This window comes from Zophobas morio, unplaced genomic scaffold (assembly GCF_036711695.1).
Source record: "Zophobas morio isolate AGI-343-1 ecotype UQ-CSIRO unplaced genomic scaffold, CSIRO_AGI_Zmor_V1 ptg000006l, whole genome shotgun sequence".
NCBI classification, from domain to species: Eukaryota; Metazoa; Arthropoda; class Insecta; order Coleoptera; family Tenebrionidae; genus Zophobas; species Zophobas morio.
The window spans coordinates 3709109-3729417 of NW_026972111.1; the positions used below are offsets into that span (position 1 = coordinate 3709109).

At 30.9% G+C, this 20309-nt stretch overlaps 1 protein-coding gene across 2 annotated transcripts in view; it reads left to right on the top strand.

The window, feature by feature from the left end:
• Positions 1–20309, top strand: part of LOC135123351 (long-chain-fatty-acid--CoA ligase 6) — a 79640-nt gene that overhangs the window by 17119 nt on the left and 42212 nt on the right. The gene's annotated exons all lie outside the window — the stretch shown is intronic.

The window sequence follows — 20309 nt, forward strand, 5'->3', positions numbered from 1 at the left end:
TTTTCATCTTTTCGATTTTTCGATTTTTCAATTTTTCAACGTTTCAGTTTTGGGATTTATGTATTTGAATTTTTCGATTTTTCAATTTTTCAATTTTTGGCGTTTCTAAATTTTTGGATTTTTCGATTTCTCAATTTCTCGATTAATGGATTTTTTAATTTTTTGACTTTTTGATTTTCGTCTTTCCGATTTCTCGACGTCTCAATTTTTCGATTTTCAAATTAGCAATGTTTAAGTTTTGTGATTTTTCAATTTTGGAATTTTTCAAAATGTATTTAGATTTTTTAATTTTTAGATTTTTCGACTTTCTGTTTTTTTGATTTTTTACTTACTCGGTTTTTCGAAATTTTGCTATTTTTTTAAATCTTACAGTTTTGGATTTTTCAATTTTTGATTTTTCGATTAGTTGATGTCTTGATTTCTCGATTTTGTAAATTTTCAATGCTTTTTCGAATTTTTAATTTTAGATGTTTACTTTTTTGTGTTTTGGATTTCTCAGTCTGTCGATTTTTTGCCTTCTCATTTTTAGATTTTTCGATTTTTTAATTTTTCGGAATTAATTTTTCAGTTTTTCGATATTTCGATTCGTCGGGTTTTTCAAGTTTAACTTTTTCAATTTTGAATTTTCCCATTTTTCAATCTTCAACCATTTCGATTTCTCAATTTTTCGATTTCAATTTATCAATTTTTGAGTTTTTCGATTATTCGTCTTTGCGATTATTCGAGTTTCCAATTTTTCGACGTTTCAGTTTTGGGATTTATCTATTTGAATTTTTCGATTTCTCAATTTCTCGATTAATGGATTTTTAATTTTCCGACTTTTTGATTTTCGTCATTCCGATTTTTCGACTTCTCAATTTTTCGATTTTCAAATTATCAATGTTTAAGTTTTGTAATTTTTCAATTTTGGGATTTTTTAATACGTATGTCGATTTTTAAATTTTTAGATTTTTAGACTTTCTGTTTTTTTTTGATTTTTTACTTATTCGACTTTTCAAAATTTTGCAATTTTTTAAATCTTACATTTTCGATTTTTCAATTTTTTTATTTTTCGGGTTTTTTAAGTTTAAATTTTTCAATTTTGAATATTCCCATTTTTCAATTTTTAACTATTTCGATGTCTCAATTTTTCGAGTTTTCAACTTCTCGACTTATCGATCTTTTGATGTTTCGATTTCGGGTTTTTTCAATTGTTCGATTTCGATTTCTCAATTTTTTTGTTTTTCGATAATTCGTCTTTTCGCTTCTTCGAGTTTCCAATTTTTCGACGTTTCAGTTTTGGGATTTATGTATTTGAATTTTTCGATTTTTCAATTTTTGGCGTTTCTAATTTTTTGGATTTTCCGATTTCTGAATTTCTCGATTAATGGATTTTTCAATTTTTCGACTTTTTGATTTTTCGTCTTTCCGATTTCTCGACTTCTCAGTTTTTCTATTTTCAAATTATCAGTGTTGTTTGTGATTTTTCCATTTTGGGATTTTTCAATATGTATTTTGATTTTTAAATTTTTAGATTTTTCGACCTCCTGCTTTTTTTTTGATTTTTTACTTATTCGATTTTTCAAAATTTTGCGATTTTTTAAATCTTACATTTCTCGATTTTTCAATTTTTTGATTTTTCGATTCGCTTATGTCTTGATTTCTCGATTTTGTAAATTTTCTAATTTTTCGAATTTTTAAATTTTAGATTTTTTACTTTTTTGTTGTTTGGATTTCTCAGTCTGTCGATTTTTTGCCTTCTCATTTTTAAATTTTTAGATTTTTCCATTTCTCGACTTATCGTACTTTTGATTTCGGGTTTTTTCAATTTTTCAGTTTCGATTTCTCAATTTTTCAGTTTTTCGATTATTCGAGTTTTCAATTTTTCGACGTTTCAGTTTTGGAATTCATGTATGTATTTAAATTTTTGGATTTTTCAGTTTTTCAATTTTTGGGCGTTTCTAAATTTTTGGAATTTTCGATTTCCCAATTTCTCTATTGATCGATTTTTTAATTTTCCAATTTTACAATTTCTTAATTTCCGATTTCTCTGTTTAAGTTTTGGGATTTTTCAATTTTGGTATTTTCCAAGATTTCGATTTTTAAATGTTTAGAATTTTCGACTTTCTGTTTTCTTGATTTTTTACTTACTCGATTTTTCAAATTTTTCTTACATTTTCGACATTTTCAATTATTGGATATTTTAATTTTTGGATTTTTGGAGTTTTTAGATTTTTAAAATTCTTGATTTTTCAATTTTTCGGTTTTGACAATATTTTGATTTCCCCTTTGAAAACAAAACATCACATATTCAAAAAAAGACGCTAGGAGCCTCTAAGATTCTGTGAAATTCTTTCCAAATGAAGAACTCCACGAATCCTCGAGATTTTCTTTAAGAAAAGAGAGGGAGAATAGGCGGGTCACCTGCTAAGATTAAACTGATTTTAGCAAATGAGATATCCTCTAGGAAAAGAGAGGGTGGGTGGGCGGGGCTAGTCGTTGCTAAGATAAGACTGATTTTGGCAAATGAGATACCATCTAAGAAAAGAGAGGGCGGGTGGGTGGGGCTAGTACCTGCTAAGGTAAAACTGATTTTGGCAAATAATACTTATAGTATTACTATTGTATATCTTGTTCTGTTTCTTTGCTGATTTCTACAGAAAACTAATCTCTTCAAATATTGCTCTTTTTGCTATTGACATCTGTGATTATGAACTTAAAGTGGGTATTTTGATTTTATTCTTCGGGGGAGTACTTGGAAACATTTTAAGAGCATCGAAAGCATAATAAATCGTTAATCAAAATTTATCTGTTTATTCCTTCCAAAAAAATTAATGACGTCATCTCAAAACTTTTGCGGAATAAATCCTACCTAAAATATGCATAATATGATGAATCCATATTTTTGGTTTGTTATCGTGAGCATAAGCTAAGGATGTATTGTAATCGGATCCATGGGCGACTGGCTATTTTTATATTTTTCGACGTTTCAAGACACCTAGAGTGTGAAAAAAATAGATCCTCCGTTTCCGTCTGACTGTGTGCCGTCTGTGCGAATTTGTATTACCTCCGAAACTGCTGGACCGATTGTTGTCAAATTTTGTGTATTAAGAATATCCAAAATTTGGATAATCATCCCCACCAACAATAGGATGACGCCATTTCCAGAATTTACATTAGGAATTATTATTTAAATTTTAAAACTCCTGCACATCTGGTGTATGAATCCGCGTTAAGTTAACTTTCATCGAATTCACCAAATTATAAATTATCTTAATTGTTATCAGACTATTCATGTTTGCCTATAATGATTGGCTAATTTACGCATTTCATCTGTTTCTTCAGCAGCAGCAAAAGACTTTTGCAGTCTAGGAAGAATTTTTTTTTTCTGCCAAGGCAGTAAAGTGGAACTTCGTATTTGTCAACTGACGTACGCAATGTTTCGTGAATATATTTCATTAAACAATATTGTTAAAATTGAATTAACCCTAGACATCTAAATTTTTCGAAAAAAAACCTCAAAATTGTTTAACAACATTTTTCAATTTAACTTTGAAACTGCAAGCATGGTAAATCAAAATTTACTCGTTTATTCTGTCCCAAAAAATTAATGACGTCATCTCAAAATGTTGGCGAGTAAATCCCATATAAAATATGCAAAATTTTCACAGTCTGTGCTTGTGATTTATCAAAGCACTTATATTTTTTACAGGTATTTATACACGGTGACTCAAAAAAATTAATGAATGAAGCAATCTATACCTATTGATCAAATCAAAATTTTCAAAATTTAAGTAAAATCTTGTTATGGGGCAAATTTAAATTTTATAATTTTTCGAAAAACCAATGTTTCCATCAAAATTTGGCGTTTTCACATGGGACAACCCAGTGGCAGTATTTTTGAAGATTCGCTATTTCAACCAGTTTCCGGCATGGACTTGGTAGATAGTGATGACGAAGCAATGTATATTGGTAGCTGTGGTAACAATATGACGTCAACTTTTTTTTTGATCGAACCATATCAGTTTCTTCATTTCAGTTCTTGCAATATAACGGTTACAAAAATACCAGACACATTACGAATCCAACAGTACGGACAAAGTATCAGATTTTACAGTGCCGCGAATCCGATTAATTCCATCAAATAGTTTATTGCCAAAATCGCCAAAAAAATTTTTTAAAGTCAAATTCAAAATATGATCATTCTAACGTCAAAAATACGTAGCGGTGTCGAGATTAAGGACTAACATTTTAGACAAATGGTACAACATCTGCAACTAATTATATTTATTATCATTATTATTATTTAATTTAAGTGCTTCTAATGTCTTTTGACATTTGTGTGTATTCTGTCGGGAAATAAATCAACAAAATTAAAATTCTGTGTAACTATAATTAGACTCAAATGGGTCAAAATGAAAAACTACACTACACCGGCTATTTTTAACACTTTGCGGATTAAATTATTTAACAGCACTTCGATTGGCGTTTTTGCCTCTCGTAAAAAAGATCAGAGTCAAGGACAATTTTATGATATTTAGACAATGAAATATTAATCACGCGCGAGATATTTTATTAAACAATGTTAGCCCACATGTCGCTGTAATTTATTTATTTACAAAAGGAAATTTAACAATGGGTTATTTGTTATTTTTTCATTGTCATTAGTTACATTAAACTTGTTTTTGTGGTCCATTTCCGCGTACCCACCATTATGTTGTACGGTGGTTTCATGACGATATTTCTGCTACATAATTTGGTTTTCGGTGTGTGTAAATAACGGTAGAGGAAATGGTATTGTGATGAAGGACTATAATTCCAGGTGCCGCTTATCTGCAATCAGGGTGTGCACTAATTGTGCCGCTTTTCTAAAAACGTCTTATACTAGCGTAAAATAATTTCCATGTCCAGTTTGCTCAACGCGTGCATTTTCTTACATGTGGCTGCATTTTTAATAAATATATGAGTCATGTTATTAAATTTAAAACTGTCGCAGCTGTTTATCAAATAAAATAAAACGAAAATCACGATTTAAGTATGTGCAAAGTCTTCTAATTGGATTTTTCTGGTTTCATCTAATAAAATAAGATAAACAAATTTGTTTCAACCGAACTATGGTGTCACAAAATCAAAGTGAACAAAAATGATAACAATTACCTTAATGTGGCAACGCTGATTCTTCTATTTTGGTTCGTTCCACGTTGGAAATTTGTAGTGAAAAGATCTGTCATCATTTATTTTTCCTTTTCTCGTAAATTGATATTAATGACCTCCTTAAAATGAGACCGTGCTTTTCTATTATTAAACAAATAGTAGGAGAAAAAATAGATAAATTTGGATGTTTTCAACATATTTTTTTAAATTTTATTTATTAATTTTATTAAATTGACAGACGATTTTTAAAACATACTTATGTACAAAAACGAAAAAGGCAAAATTCAATTTTCTCAACAAATTTCCAAATGGGGAAATTGTCAATGAAGTCACCCATACTCAAAATTTCATCGAAGACTTCCGAAGTGTTCCCACAAAAAATTTCAGTCCTCGGCAGACCGCCAAAATCGTCAATGCTTTTTTAAAAATGACGTGTTCTGAGAAAATTTCAACAAAATTGCAACACAATTTATCATAATCAGACGTGCTTCGAAAGTTCTACTGTTCATTGTCTGTGTCAATAGGCATCTAATGTGAATTTATCATGACACATTTATGGTTTAATAAAACACATGTGTCTATGACTGGTGCATACATAGTTTGAATTATTATCAGGAAACCACGAAGTTGTCGTTTATGGCATTTCTGAAGGCACGGACTACTTCTATGCCCACGAAGGTTCAGGACCGTACTTGACTATTCGAGAAAATATTTTAATCATTATTATTTAAAAAAAAATGTACAAACGTTGTAAATTTCTTATAAACGTGCTAATCAAGTATATCTGTTCAACCCTTCCTATAACTTGATGACGTCATTCCAAAATTTTGCTGAATAAATTCTATCTAAAATTTTGACTTTTCTACCTTTTCCCGAGCACCGTCAAAAATTATTTTTATGTTATTATATTTATAAGTTTTATTTCTGCGAAAATTCATACCATTTTTCCAAAATCCAAAATTTCTTAAGAAATAAATTTTTCAAAATTTTATTAGAGACATAATTGCCAAGATCTTGCCATATTCTCGTGTCTTCAAATTTTCAATATTTGATTTTTCAATTTTCTAATTTTCCAATTTTTTAAATTTTGAATTTCTGGATTTCTCAATTTTCCGATTTTCCGATTTTTAAGTTTCTCAATTTTTAGTCTTCCGATTTTTCAATTTTTCATTTCTTGGGCGTTTCAAATTGATTTCCAATCATTAGATTTTACGAAGTTTTCGTTTATTTATTTTTGATTTTTCTACTTTACAATTCTCGAATTATTCCATTTTTTTATTCGAAAGGTTGAAAAATTGAAACATTGAAAAATCGAAAAATTAAAAATGGAAAACCTAAAAAATCGCAAACAATTGAAAAATCGAAAAACTGAAAAATGGAAAAATTTCGAAATGAAAAAAGCGCAAAATCGAAAAATTCCAAAACGAAAAACTGAAGAAACGAAAAATTGAAACAATGATAAACTAAAAATTAAGATATTTAAAAATTGAAAAAGTGAAACTTTTTTTAAATTATACTCCTAATTATTATTTGTAGTAGATAGAAATTTGAAATCGAAAAACCAAAAAAATCGGAAAAAATTGAAAAATCGAAAAACTGCATAATTGAAAAATTGCAAATCGAAGAACTGAAGAAACGAATAATCGAAATATTGAAAAAGTGAAAATCGTGAAACTAAAAATCGAAAAAAATTACTGGAACAAAAAATTGGAAAACCCAAAAATTGTTAAAATCGAAAAATTATGGAATCTTCCAAATCGTAAAATTCAGAAACTGTAACATCGAAAGATAGAAATGAAACAGTTTTAAAATCCAAAAATCAAAAGTTACAGAAACGAAAAACTGAAAAATCTGTAATCGAAAAAACGAAAAATTAACAAATCCATTGAAAATCAGAACCTGGAAAAACGGAAAAATTGCACTATATAGGGAATAAAAAACCAAAATGAAAACTACAAATCGAAAAATTGAAGAAATGAAAATTTGAAAAATATTACAAATTTTCAGTGTTTAATTTTCCGATTTCTTTACTCTCACCACTTCGATTTTGCACTTTTTCAATTATTAAGTTTCTCAATGTTTCGTCTTTCGATTTTTCAGTTTTTTGTTTCTTCAATTTTTCAAGACCTTGATGTCCAATTTTTAGATTTTTTTTCGTTTTTTCATTTTTGAATTTTCAATTTGACCATTTTGCATTTTTTTTTATTCGGGAAATTGAAAATTGAAAAGTTAAAAATCGAAAAAGGATTCAAAATCGAAATATTGCAAATCGAAGAACTGAAGAAACGAAAAATTGAAATACTGAAAAACTAAAAATCGGGAGAGTTAAAGATCTGAACAATTACTGAATCGAAAAATTGGAAAGAAAATCCGAAAAATTAAAAAAAAAAGAAAAATTATTAAACCAGAACACTGAAAAACCGAAAAATTGAAATAATAAAAAAAATAAAAACGGAAACCAAAAAGTGCAAATCGAAAAACTGAAAAAATGAAATTGAAAAGACAAAAAAATTGTAGAATTAGTACACTGAAAAATCAAAAAATTGTAAAAATAAAAAACCGAAACGAAAAATTGCGAATAGAAAATTTGAAAAAATGAAAAATTAAAGAACTGAAAAATTTTAATTGAAAACTTAGAAAAATTAAAAGAAGAAAAAACGAATTGAATCGAAAAATTGGGAAACACAAAAATTAGAAAACATCACATTGAAAAAAAAGACGAATTATAAAATCAGATATTGAAAAAGCGTAAAATTGAAAAAATCAAAGAAAATAAAAAACCGAGACGAAAAATCGCAAATCGATAAATTGACGAAACGAAAAATTGAAAAATTGGAAAATCGAAAATTGTAAAAATAAAAGAAATAAAACACCGAATCGAAAATATGAAGAAATCAATAATTAAAGGATCGAAAATTTAAAAAAATTAAATTTGATAACTAGAAATTTTTAATCGAAAAATTCAAAAGTCGGAAAATTGAAACACTGAAAAATTTCAACTTGAAAACTCGAACGGGAGAAACGAACAATTGGAAAACAAAAAAAAGTATAAAATCGGACTATTAAAAAACCTTAAAATTGAAAAAATAAAGGGAATATAAAGCCGAGACCAAAATGTGCAAATCGAAAAATTAAAGAAATGAAAAATGGGAAAAGCGAAAAACTGCAAAATCTAAAAATTGAAGCATCCAAAGTTGAAAAATCGAAAAACTAAAAAATTTAAAAACGAAAACTCGAAGAGATGCATATTATAAATTAAAGAAACAAAAAAGAATGAAAAACTGAAAAATTGCAAATCGAAAAATTGAAACTAAGAATAACAACAACTGACACTGAAAAAACAAAAAATTAAAAATCGGAATCCTGAAAAATCGAATAATTATAAAAATAAAGAAAATGAAAAACCGAAACCAAAAATTGGAAATCGAAAATTTGAAGAAATGAAGAATTAAAGAATCAAAAAATTCAAAACTCGAGAAATTTCAAATCGAAAAACTGCAAAATCTAAATATATTTCTTTTTCGAGAAAAGAAAATTTTTATTTTGATTTAAATAGGTGTTACAATTAAATTCTTAGAAAATTAGCAACTGAAGAAACAAAAAATTGGTCGAAGGTTATTTCGACAGAATTTCCCTCGCCCATGGATTGATTACAATAAAACATATCCAGCTTTATCGAAAAATTTTGATTTTGTCTAAAAATCTAAAAATTGAAAAATTGAAAAACTAAAAACTTTAAACCTATAAACACCGAAAAATTGAAAGCTAAAAACTGAAGAAACGAAAAATCGTATTGAAAAACTGAAAATCGTGAAACTAAAAATCGAAAAAAATTAATGGAACAAAAAATTGGAAAACCCAAAAATTGTTAAAATCGAAAAATTATGGAATCTTCCAAATTGTAAAATTCAAAAACTGTAACATCGAAAGATAGAAATGAACAAGTTTTAAAATCCAAAAATCAAAAATTACAGAAACGAAAATATGAAAAATCTGTAATCGAAAAAACGAAAAATTAACAAATCCATTGAAAATCAGAACCTTGAAAAACGGAAAAATTGCAATATAAAGGGAATAGAAAAACAAAATGAAAACTGCAAATCGAAAAATTGAAGAAATGAAAATTTGAAAAATATTACAAATTTTCAGTATTTAATTTTCCGATTTTTTTACTTTCACTATTTCGATTTTACAATATTTCGTTTTCCGATTTTGCACTTTTTCGACTATTAAGTTTCTCAATGTTTAATCTTACGATTTTTCAATTTTCTGTTTCTTCAATTTGTCAATTTTTAGATTTTTTTTTCGTTTTTTCATTTTTGATTTTTCAATTTTACCATTTTGCACTTTTTTATTCGGGAAATTGAAAACTGAAAAGTTAAAAATCGAAAAAAAATTGAAAATCGAAAAATTGAGAAACACAAAAATTAGAAAACATCACATTGAAAAAAAGACGAATTATAAAAACAGATATTGAAAAGCGTAAAATTGAAAAAAAAACAAAGAAAATAAAAAACCGAAACGAAAAATCGCAAATCGATAATTTGAAAAAACGAAAAATTGAAAAATCGAGACACTGGAAAATCAAGAATTGTAAAAATAAAAAAATAAAACACCGAATCGACAACGTGAAGAAATCAAAACTTAACGAATCGAAAATTTAAAAAAGTAAAATTTGATAACTAAAAATTTTTAATCGAAAAATTCAAAAGTTGGAAAATTGAAAAACTGAAAAATTTCAACTTGAAAATTCGAAAAACAGCAAATCGACGAACAGGAGAAACGAAAAATTGAAATATTGAAAAACTAAAAACCGGGAAAGTTAAAGATCGAAAAAACTACTGAATTGAAAAATTGGAAAGAAAATCCGAAAATTAAAAAAAAAGAAAAATTATTAAATCAGAACATTGAAGAACCGAAAAATTGAAATAATAAAAAAAAATAAAAAACCGAAACCAAAAAGTGCAAATCGAAAAACTGAAAAACTAAAAATTGAAAACTCGTTAAATTGCAAATCAGAAAATTGCAAAATCTAAAAATTGGAATATTCAAAGGTTGGAAAACGGAAAAATTGAAAAATTTAATAATAATAATAATAATAATTACATATCGTAAAAATGAAGAAATAAAACATGAAATATTGAAAAATTGCAAAACGAAAAACTGAAAAAATTGAAATTGGAAAGACAAAAAATTGTAGAATTAATACAGTGAAAAATCAAAAAATTGTAAAAATGCAAAATTAAAGAACTGAAAAATTTTAATTGAAAACTTGGAAAAATTGAAAAAAGAAAAAACGAATCGAATCGAAAAATTGGCAAACACAAAAATTAGAAAACATCACATTGAAAAAAACTAAGAAAATGACCGAAACGAAAACTCGCAAATCGATAAATTGAAGAAACGAAAAATTGAAAAATCGGAACATTGGAAAATCGAAAATTGTAAAAATAAAAAAATAAAACACCGAATCGGAAATATGAAGAAATCAAAAATTAAAGAATCGTAAATTTAAAAAAATAAATTGATAACTAGAAATTTTTAAACAAAAAATTCAAAGGTTGGAAAATTGAAAAACTGAAAAATGTCAACTTGAAAACTCGAAAAACAGCAAATCGACGAACAGGAGAAACGAAAAATTGGAAAACACAAAAAATTATAAAATCAGAATGTTAAAAAACCGAAAAATTGAAAAAATAAAGGATAGATAAAACCAAAACCAAAATATGCAAATCAAAAAATTAAAGAAATGAAAAATCGAAAAACCGAAAAATTGAAAGCACGTGAAATCGCAAATCGAAAAACTGCAAAATCTAAAAATTGAAGCATCCAAAGTTGAAAAATCGGAAAACTGAAAAATTTAAAAATAAAACTCGAAGAGATGCATATTGTAAATTGAAGAAACAAAAATGTAAAACTGAAAAAACAAAAAATTATAAAATCGGTGTAGTAAAAAATCGAAATATTGTAAAAATAAAGAAAATGAAAAACTAAAACCAAAAATTGCAAATCGAAAACTTGAAGAAATGAAAAATTAAAAAATCGAAAAATTGAAAACTCGAGAAATTTGAAATCGAAGAATTGCAAAATCTAATTATATTTTTTTTAAGGAAAGAAAATTTTTATTTTCATTCAGATAAATTGATCGAAGGGTATTTCGACGGAACTTCCCTCGCCCTTGGAGTAAAATAAAACATAACCAACTTTATCGCAAATCGAAAAATTGAAAAAAATTCAAATTGAAAAAAAAAAAGAAAATAAAAAGTCGAAACGAAAAATTTCAAAATCTAAAAATCGAAAAATTGAAAAGTTGTAAAACTGAATAACTGAAAAATTCAAATCAAAAAAGCTACGCCATTGGTTTTTAGTTTATAGAGGCTGTCAGTAAACAAAAATCGCAAAAAATTTTGTACGATCCCCTCATTTGTAGGCATTTTAATCCTCATTACAACCTTACTTGGACATCAAGAATCCTAAGAAAACTTTTTTGGCTGTCCCCCATTTTATTGTTACCTAATTTCTCTAGAATCACACTTATGATTTTAAAAATCCAAATGAGATTGTAATGTCGATTAAAATAGCTTTCAAATGAGGGGTCACTCAATCACCTTAAATTTTTGACAAAATGGCACTGAGAGGAGCTTCTTTTGGAAAAAAGTTGTGGTGACATAGAGAATCGATTTATCATTTAAACAAAATGTCTTTGAAATCCACGTGCTCTTTCAAATTTTTGAGAGAGGGGCCCGCGTATCGCCCTGTTTACATGCCAGTTCTAATTTTATTTCTAAATTACATGCGTTAAAAAAAATTAAATTGTCCGAGCACTTTTGCCAAAAAACTATACTCGCAGTGGTAATCAAAGACCGCTTTAGAAAAGTAGACGCTTTGAGTATTACTGGTTGTCTAACAGCTGTAAATTAAGTGTAATTTTGGAAAAATGTGTGAAATGAACTTTATTTAAATTTACAAAAAATGTTCAAAATGTTCTCATATTTTCAAAAATATTAATTAAACATTGAAGTATGTAGTTTGAGAAACTACAATAACAGTATTCTTGACTTCGTTAATGTCATTAATGTGATTCTTGAATACGATATTTTTACTATGCCCGAATAGAAAAAAATTCAAAGGAGACAGGTCTGGAGATCTGAGAGGCCACAAATCAGGCGAGATCAAGCGTTCGCCAAAATATATAGTATGTGAAGTATGAGAATATTGCATTGGGCACATGGGCCCTAGCATCATCTTGTTGAAAGTATCCTCGCTGTTCTTCATTACCCAGTTGGTTTACGAATTGTTCTAAAGTCACCCGCCTTTTTTCCCTCACCTTGACAGGTACTAGCCCCACCCACCCGCCCTTTATTTTCTGAAAGGATATGTCATCTGCCAAAATCAGTCTTTCTTAGCAAGCACTAGCCCCCCCCACCCACCCTTTATTTTCTTAAATTAAATTTTAATCAAAATTATATTTTTGTAACAATGAATTCAGAAAAAAAAGTTGGGAATTTCTGGACGAATGCTCGCAATTTCGTTACGTATGCGTTCCTGTTAAGTCTTCAGTGTGAATCGGTCTATTGATATAAACGCGATTCTTCAAATAGCTCCACAAAAAAAAAGCCAAGGGGTGTCAAATCCGGTGACATGGCAGGCCACTCAATAGTACCACTTCGGCCTATCCATCTGCCAGGAAAAGTTTCATTTAAGTACTGTCGCACTTGACGTCCAAAATGGGGTGGAGCACCGTCTTGTTGAAACCAAATAGTTTCTGATGATAACTCCGGATTTGAACGGTCTTTAACACTTCCAGTTTCATTAAATCTTCTTAGGGTTTTTGAAACCGTCGACTTAGAAATGGGTTCTCGCACAGGATGAATTTCATTGAAAAGTGAATGATTAGTACAATTTGTTCTCAAGATATTTAACCGTTTCCATACATTCTAGCGACCCTGTATTAAATTTGAACTCAGTGGGACAGTAACTAGAGGGACCAGAACATTTGGACTTTTGGCAAACGAAATTATTTTCCTTATTTTAGATACAAAAACGATGTAAAAGCCCAGATCTAGATTTTCGTTAAGATTTTTCCCAACATTTGGCAATGAAAAAAAAATTGTGAAAAATTGGTTACAAATAACAGACAATTAACATAACCTCAAAACCATGTGTAGTACAACATCACTTTCTGACATTTAACAAATAACGAAATAAAGTGTCGTCATTTATTAAATCAAAATAAAAAAATCCTGCCACCAAAACCTCAATGTTCGCGTCACCTCTCCCAAAACCGTTTCGCTCTCTACCACTCCACCCATAGATCACGTTTCCTCACAAAACCCGAAACCTCGGTCTCCGGCTCTCCCTTGCGCAACGCCCCGCCTCCCCCCTCCCCCGTCCCTTGCTTTTTGCGCGCCCATCGCCCGTCACTCTTTGTCTCCGTTTTTTGCATCCCAGTTACGACACCGCTCCACCGTCACCCATCGGTCCCACCGCCGCTCTCGCCCCACGATGACTAAGCCGCTCCCCCCTCCATGCCCCATCGCCCATGCGGGCGCCCCTCCAGGAAGCGCCGTCAGCCAGCGTACACCTACAACAGGTGAATGTCCTGTTCACTTGGTCACTGTACCAGCGCTCTTCAGCTGTTCTTCGTCGGATGGCGTGACGCGACCTCGATTTCGGCGCCTAACGGACCGGTCCTAACAAGGTCAGCGAAGGTACCTTGCCGATGGTACTGGTACTACCTCGAACCCTTCGCTATAAATAACGCGCGGTCGACGAACCCACGTGGTAAAAAATTATGTGGGTCGCGAGCGATTTTATTATTTTTGTTCATTTCCGCATGGGCAACCTTGGTTTCGCCAGTGCGGCGGCCGCTGGCGCAATGGCGGGGAGGGGGCGGCGCTGCGGGGTGGTACCAGGCGAGATGGACGGCTGCGGCACGAGGGCCGCCAGTGGCGGCGGGGGCTGCAGCTTTTGAAGAAAACCCAAAGATATATCTTCATTTTCGTGAAATGTACGAGTAGTACCGATTAAGAACTGATTCAAGCGTGAAGAACGACGAAAAATTTCTTTAAAAATTGATGACGACGTTTTGTAAGCTACACACCACTTTAGAAAGTTGAATACTTATTTAACAAAACTTATCCAAAAATATCCAAAGTATTTGGAAGATTTATTGCGTTCTAAATATTAAATGACAAATTATTGAGCAAGAAAAAAGAAGAAGACATTTTGGGTTAAAGAAAGAGAATGTAATTACAAGACAAGTAAAATACACCGAAAAAACCTTTTTCTATATAAAGATAACTAATACAATAGTTTTTTGAACCACACTATGATTAAATCGAACCTTCTATGGAACAAAATAGGTTTCAACAAGAGCGGTATTCGCACTGAGTCCTCTATTATTTGCGAATATTATGAATGATCTTAAGAATGACATAAAATCGTGGAAAAAGGAAATTTATAAAAAATAAGTTTATTTGATTAATTTGTACACTGTTCTAAAATTTCAAAATTTCTGTTCTTTATAATAAAAACTAACACCAGTCACATCTAACATCTGAAAAAATGTAATTAAAAAAAAAATAGTTAAAAGAAAAAATCACGTCTTATGTTTTTAAACAAAAAAAAAAAAACAGTTTTAAAACAATTTAAGCAAACCGTTTTTTATTCGCTAACATCTCTAGGTCAAAATTTAAGTAAACTGTGTATTGAATAACTAGGAAACAGTCATAAAAAGAAACACAAATGTGAAGAGAAGTCAAATTTTCGCGCCAAAAAGTGGACTAGAAACCCCACTATTCATCAATGAGAATAGCGAAAATAGAAACGAAAATCAAGTACGAGCGCACAACAGAAGAACTTAAAGAAGCAATAAACAAAGATTAGTGAAAAATCAACGCAAAAATGTTAAACAAAAAAGAATTATGATGTTAAAAAAATTATGGTCATACAGAACACCACCAAGAAATAAATAATCAAGGATTAAACTAAAAATTTAAAAATAAGCAAGTTTTAAACAAAATTAATAAACTAGAAGAAGCATTAGAAGATTTTGGAGGAGGTGAAGAAGCTAAAGCAGCAGAAAAAAACCGTGTTCGAAAATACACCAAAGTTCGCTAAAATTCAACTTTTCCCTTCTACAAATGAGCTAGAACCCGAGCATGCGTAGAATCAAGTTGGCCAGAACCGAGCAATCGCAAAATTAAGTGGGCCAAAAACTGCACCTGCGCACGAATTCAAATTTTCGCGCCAAAAAGTGGACTAGAAACCCCACTATATAAAAATGAAACTATCGAAAATAGAAACCAATTTAAACCAACCAGAAATAGAAAACCAAAGCAAAAATGTTAAAACAAGAAAGAATTGGTTTGTTAAAAAAATAATGGTCAGACAGAAACCGACCAAAAAATATATAATCAAAAATTAAACTAAAAACTGAAAAATAAGTAAACAAAATTAATAAATCAAAATAAGCAGCAGAAAGATTTTTTTATGGAGAAAAAGGTAAAATAACAGAAAAAATCGGGGTCGAAGATACTCGATGTTGTTCGAAGTGAGTCGACTTTGGCCGAATTAGGTCCACCTTGGCCGAAGTTAGCTGAAATTTAACTATTCCTTCCAACAAGTAAGCTAGAACTCGAGCATGCGCAAAACCAAGTGGGCCAGAAACCCCACTATATAACAACGAAACTAGCGAATAGTGAAACGAAAATTAAATACGAACTGACAATGGAAAGATTGAAAGAAGCTTTAAACAAACAAAAAAGGGAAAACCAGTGTAAAAATGTTAACACAAGAAAGAATTTTGATGTTAAAGAAAATAAAAAGCCAAAAATAAATGAGTTGAAAATTAATAAACCGGAAGAAGCGTTATAAAGAATTTTTTAGGGTGAAAAAGCTAAAACAGCAGGAAAAGTCGTGATCGAAGATACTCGGCTTTGTCCGAAGTGAGTTGACCGTGGCCGAAATGAGTCGACCTTGGCCGAAGTTAGCTGAAATTCAACGTTTTCTCCCCAATAGAAGGCTAAAAGCCGAGCATGTGCAGGATCAAGTGGGCCAGAACCTGCTTCTGCGCACGAATTCAAATATTCCCGCCGGAAAGTGGAGCAGCAGCCCCACTATATAACTACTAACGACAAAAAAATGTTGAGATCCAATTAAGAAAATGTGCGCAAAATCAGATAAGTGGACAGAAAAACAACCCGTAACAAAGAATTAAAGTTTGACAAAGTGAACCTCAAAAGAAGCAAACGAAAATAAACCTTATAGATACGTGTGTGGAGACGACAATACGACTAGAAAAGAAAAGAGAAAACAAATAAAATTGGAACAAAGTGAGTCGACCGTGGCCGAAATTCAAAAATTCAAATTTTTGCGCCAAAAAGTAGACCAAAAGCCCTATTATATATCGACTTACGACAAAAAAATTTCAGATTCAGTGAAGAGAAATTTGTGCACAATCAGAGAAGTAAAAAAAACAAAAAATCGTCGGTACTAAAATAGATTTTCGTTGATTTGTCAGTTCCCCAATATATCCTATGTTCGTTCTCGGTTGCCTAGTATATTCTATAAATATAGGATAGCCTATACACTAAGGGACCGAGAACGAACATAGGGTATACTAGGGAACCGAAAAATCAACGAAAATGTATTTTGGCCGACTCGTGAATGTGTTTCGTTCTCGGTACCTTAGTAGGTTCTATAAAGTTAGAGTATACCAGGAAACAACGAAATTTGAAAAATTGGTTTTTTGATCCCCTAGTATATTCTATGGTCGAGTATCCGAATTTGTGGTACTCTAGTATAGGTATATCCTATGTTCAAAAGCCATACTAGGGTTCCACAAAAACGGATTATCGAATATCGATTATACCAGGGGACCAAAAATTCAAATTTTCATAGTATATCATATGAATATTAATTAGATACTCCATATTTAATGGGACTGAAATGAAACATAGGATATACTAGGAGATCACAAAATTTGCAAAATCGGACTTCTGGTCCCGTAATATGATCGATGGTCGAGGTTCCGATTTTGTGGTCCCTTAGTATATCCTATGTTCAATTTCGATTCCCTAGTATATCTTATGAACATGAATATTTTATATACTACGGGACTAATACCAAACACAGGATATATTCGGGACTACAAAATTGGAGAAATCATATTTTTGATCCCCTTGTATTTCCTACGTCGGATGATCCAATGTTGTGGTCCCCTAGTATGTATATTCCATTTTCGATTTCGGCTCCTTAGTATATGGTATGTCCTATCTTCATAGGATATACTAAGGGATTACAAAATCGGATCATCGCATAAATGGTATACTGGGTGTATGGTCCCCTAGAATGTGTATTCCATTTTCGATTTCAGTTCCTTTCTATATAGTATGTCCTATCTTCATAGCATATACTAGGGGACCACAAAATCGGATCATTGTACAAATGGTATACTACAACTAGAGTACTAAAATAGATTTTCGTTCTCGGTACCTTAGTGGGTCGTAGAAATTTAGAATATACCAGGAAACAACGAAATTTGAAAAATCGGATTTTTGGTCCCCTAGTATATTCTATCGTCGAGTATCCGATCTTGTGGTACCCCCATATAGGTACATCCTATGTTCAAAAGTCATACTAGGGTTCCACAAAAACGGATTATCGAATATCGATTATACTAGGGGACCAAAAGTTAAAATTTTCAAATTTTGTGGTCCCCTAATACAGCCTACGCTCGTGTTGAGTCCCATAGTATATCCTATGAATATTAATTAGATACTCCATACGTAATGGGACTGAAATGAAACATAGGATATACTAGGTGATCACAAAATTTGCGAAATCGGACTTCTGGTCCCGTAATATGACCGATGGTCGAGGTTCCGATTTTGTGGTCCCCTAGTATATCCTATGTTCAATTTCGGTTCCCTAGTATATCTTGTGAACATGGATATATCATATATTACGGGACTGATATCAAACATAGGGTATATTCGGGGACTACAAAATTGGAAAAATCATATTTTTGATCCCCTTGTATTTCCTACATCGGATGATCGCATTTTCGATTTCGGTTTCTTAGTATATGGTATGTCCTATCTTGATAGGATGTACTAGGGGACCACAAAATAGGATCATTGTACAAATGGTATACTAGGGTACTAAAATATATTTTCGTTCCCGGTACCTTAGTGGGTCGTATAAATGTAGAGTATACTAGGAAACCACGAAATTTGAAAAATCGGATTTTTGGTCGCGTGGTATCCGAATTTGTGGTATCCTAGTGTAGGTATATCTAGTATATCCTATGAATATTAGATATTCCATATTTAATGGGACCGAAATGAAACATAGGATGTACTAGGAGACCACAAAATTTGAGAAATTGGATTTCTGGTCCCGTAATATAATGGATAGTTGAGGATCCGATTTTGTGGTCCCCTAGTATATCGTATGTTCAATTCGGTTCCCTAGTACATCTTATGAACATGGGACATATCATATATTACGGAACTGATACCGAACACAGAATATATTAGGGGACTATAAAATTGGAAAAATCGTAGTTTTGATTCCCTTGTATTTCCTATGTTGGATCATCCAATTTTGTGGTCCCCTAGTATGTATATTCCATTTTCGATTTCGGCTCCTTAGTATATGGTATGTCCTATCTTCATAAGAAGTACAAGGGGACCACAAAATAGGATCATTGTACAAATGGTATACTAGGGTACCAAAATAGATTTTCGTTCTCGGTACATTAGTGGGTCCTATAAATGTAAAATATACTAGGAAACCACGAAATTTGAAAAATCGGATTTTTGGTCGCGTAGTATCCGAATTTGTGGTATCCTAGTGTACGTATATTTAGTATATCCTATGAATATTAGATGTTCCATATTTAATGGGACCGAAATGAAACATTGGAAGTAGTAGGAGATCACAAAATTTCAGAAATCGGACTTCTGGTCCCATAATATGATGGAGAGTTGAGGAGCAGATTTCGTGGTCCCCTAGTATATCCTATGTTCAATTTCGGTCCCCTAGTACATCTTATGAACATGGGACATATCATATATTACGGGACTGATACCGAACACATAATATATTAGGGGACTATAAAATTGGAAAAATCGTATTTTTGGTCGCGTAGTATCCGAATTTGTAGTATCCTAGTGTACGTATGTCTAGTATATCCTATGAATATTAGATATTCCATATTTAATGGGACCGAAATGAAACATAGGAAATAGTAGGAGACCACAAAATTTCAGAAATCGGACTTCTGGTCTCATAATATGATGGATAGTTGAGGATCCGATTTCGTGGTCCCTTAGTATATCCTATGTTCAATTTCGGTCTTATGAAGATGGGACATATCATATATTACGGGACTATAACAAACACAGAATATATTAGGGGACTATAAAATTTGGAAAAATCGTAGTTTTGATTCCTTTTATCTCCTATGTTATCCAATTTTGTGGTCCCTAGTATGTATATTCCATATTCGATTTCGACCCCTTAGTATATGGAATGTCCTATCTTCATAGGAGATACTAGGGGACCACAAAATCGGGTCATCATACATACACATACTAGGGTACTAAAATATGTTTTGTTCTTTAATTTAATACTTAAGAGTTGGAACAAGCTTAAAAATATTTTCTCCGGTGGGTAAAAAAATATCACATGAATTTTTATCTTAGATCGAAGTTAATGCCATATGACATGATTCAAAATATTTCTGATCAAGGGAGGCAGTGTACTGAAAAAAAAGAAGATCAGCTGACTTGTCTTAAAGACAGCCTTCTCTTATTTGAAATTTTCTGAAGCTTGATGTGTAACTCCAAAACGTAAATTGACACCCACTCAAATAATGTTTTTGTAAACTCTAGTCCATCACCAATGCTTAATTTTCTCATTAGTATAATTTTATAATTATTATACTAGGAACGACAAAAAGACAAAGTTTTAAATACCTTGGTGTCCAACTTGTAAAATCGGCAATTTTTTCAGAACTTACTCCATCTGATTAATTTAATTTGAAAAACCGAACAGTTAATCCGAATGCAGATCGTAAATCACACTAGAGTGATTCAAATGGCCCATGTCTTAAACAAATCATTTTAAGAATAGTTAAGATCGAATGTCCTAAATATAGCGGTGAA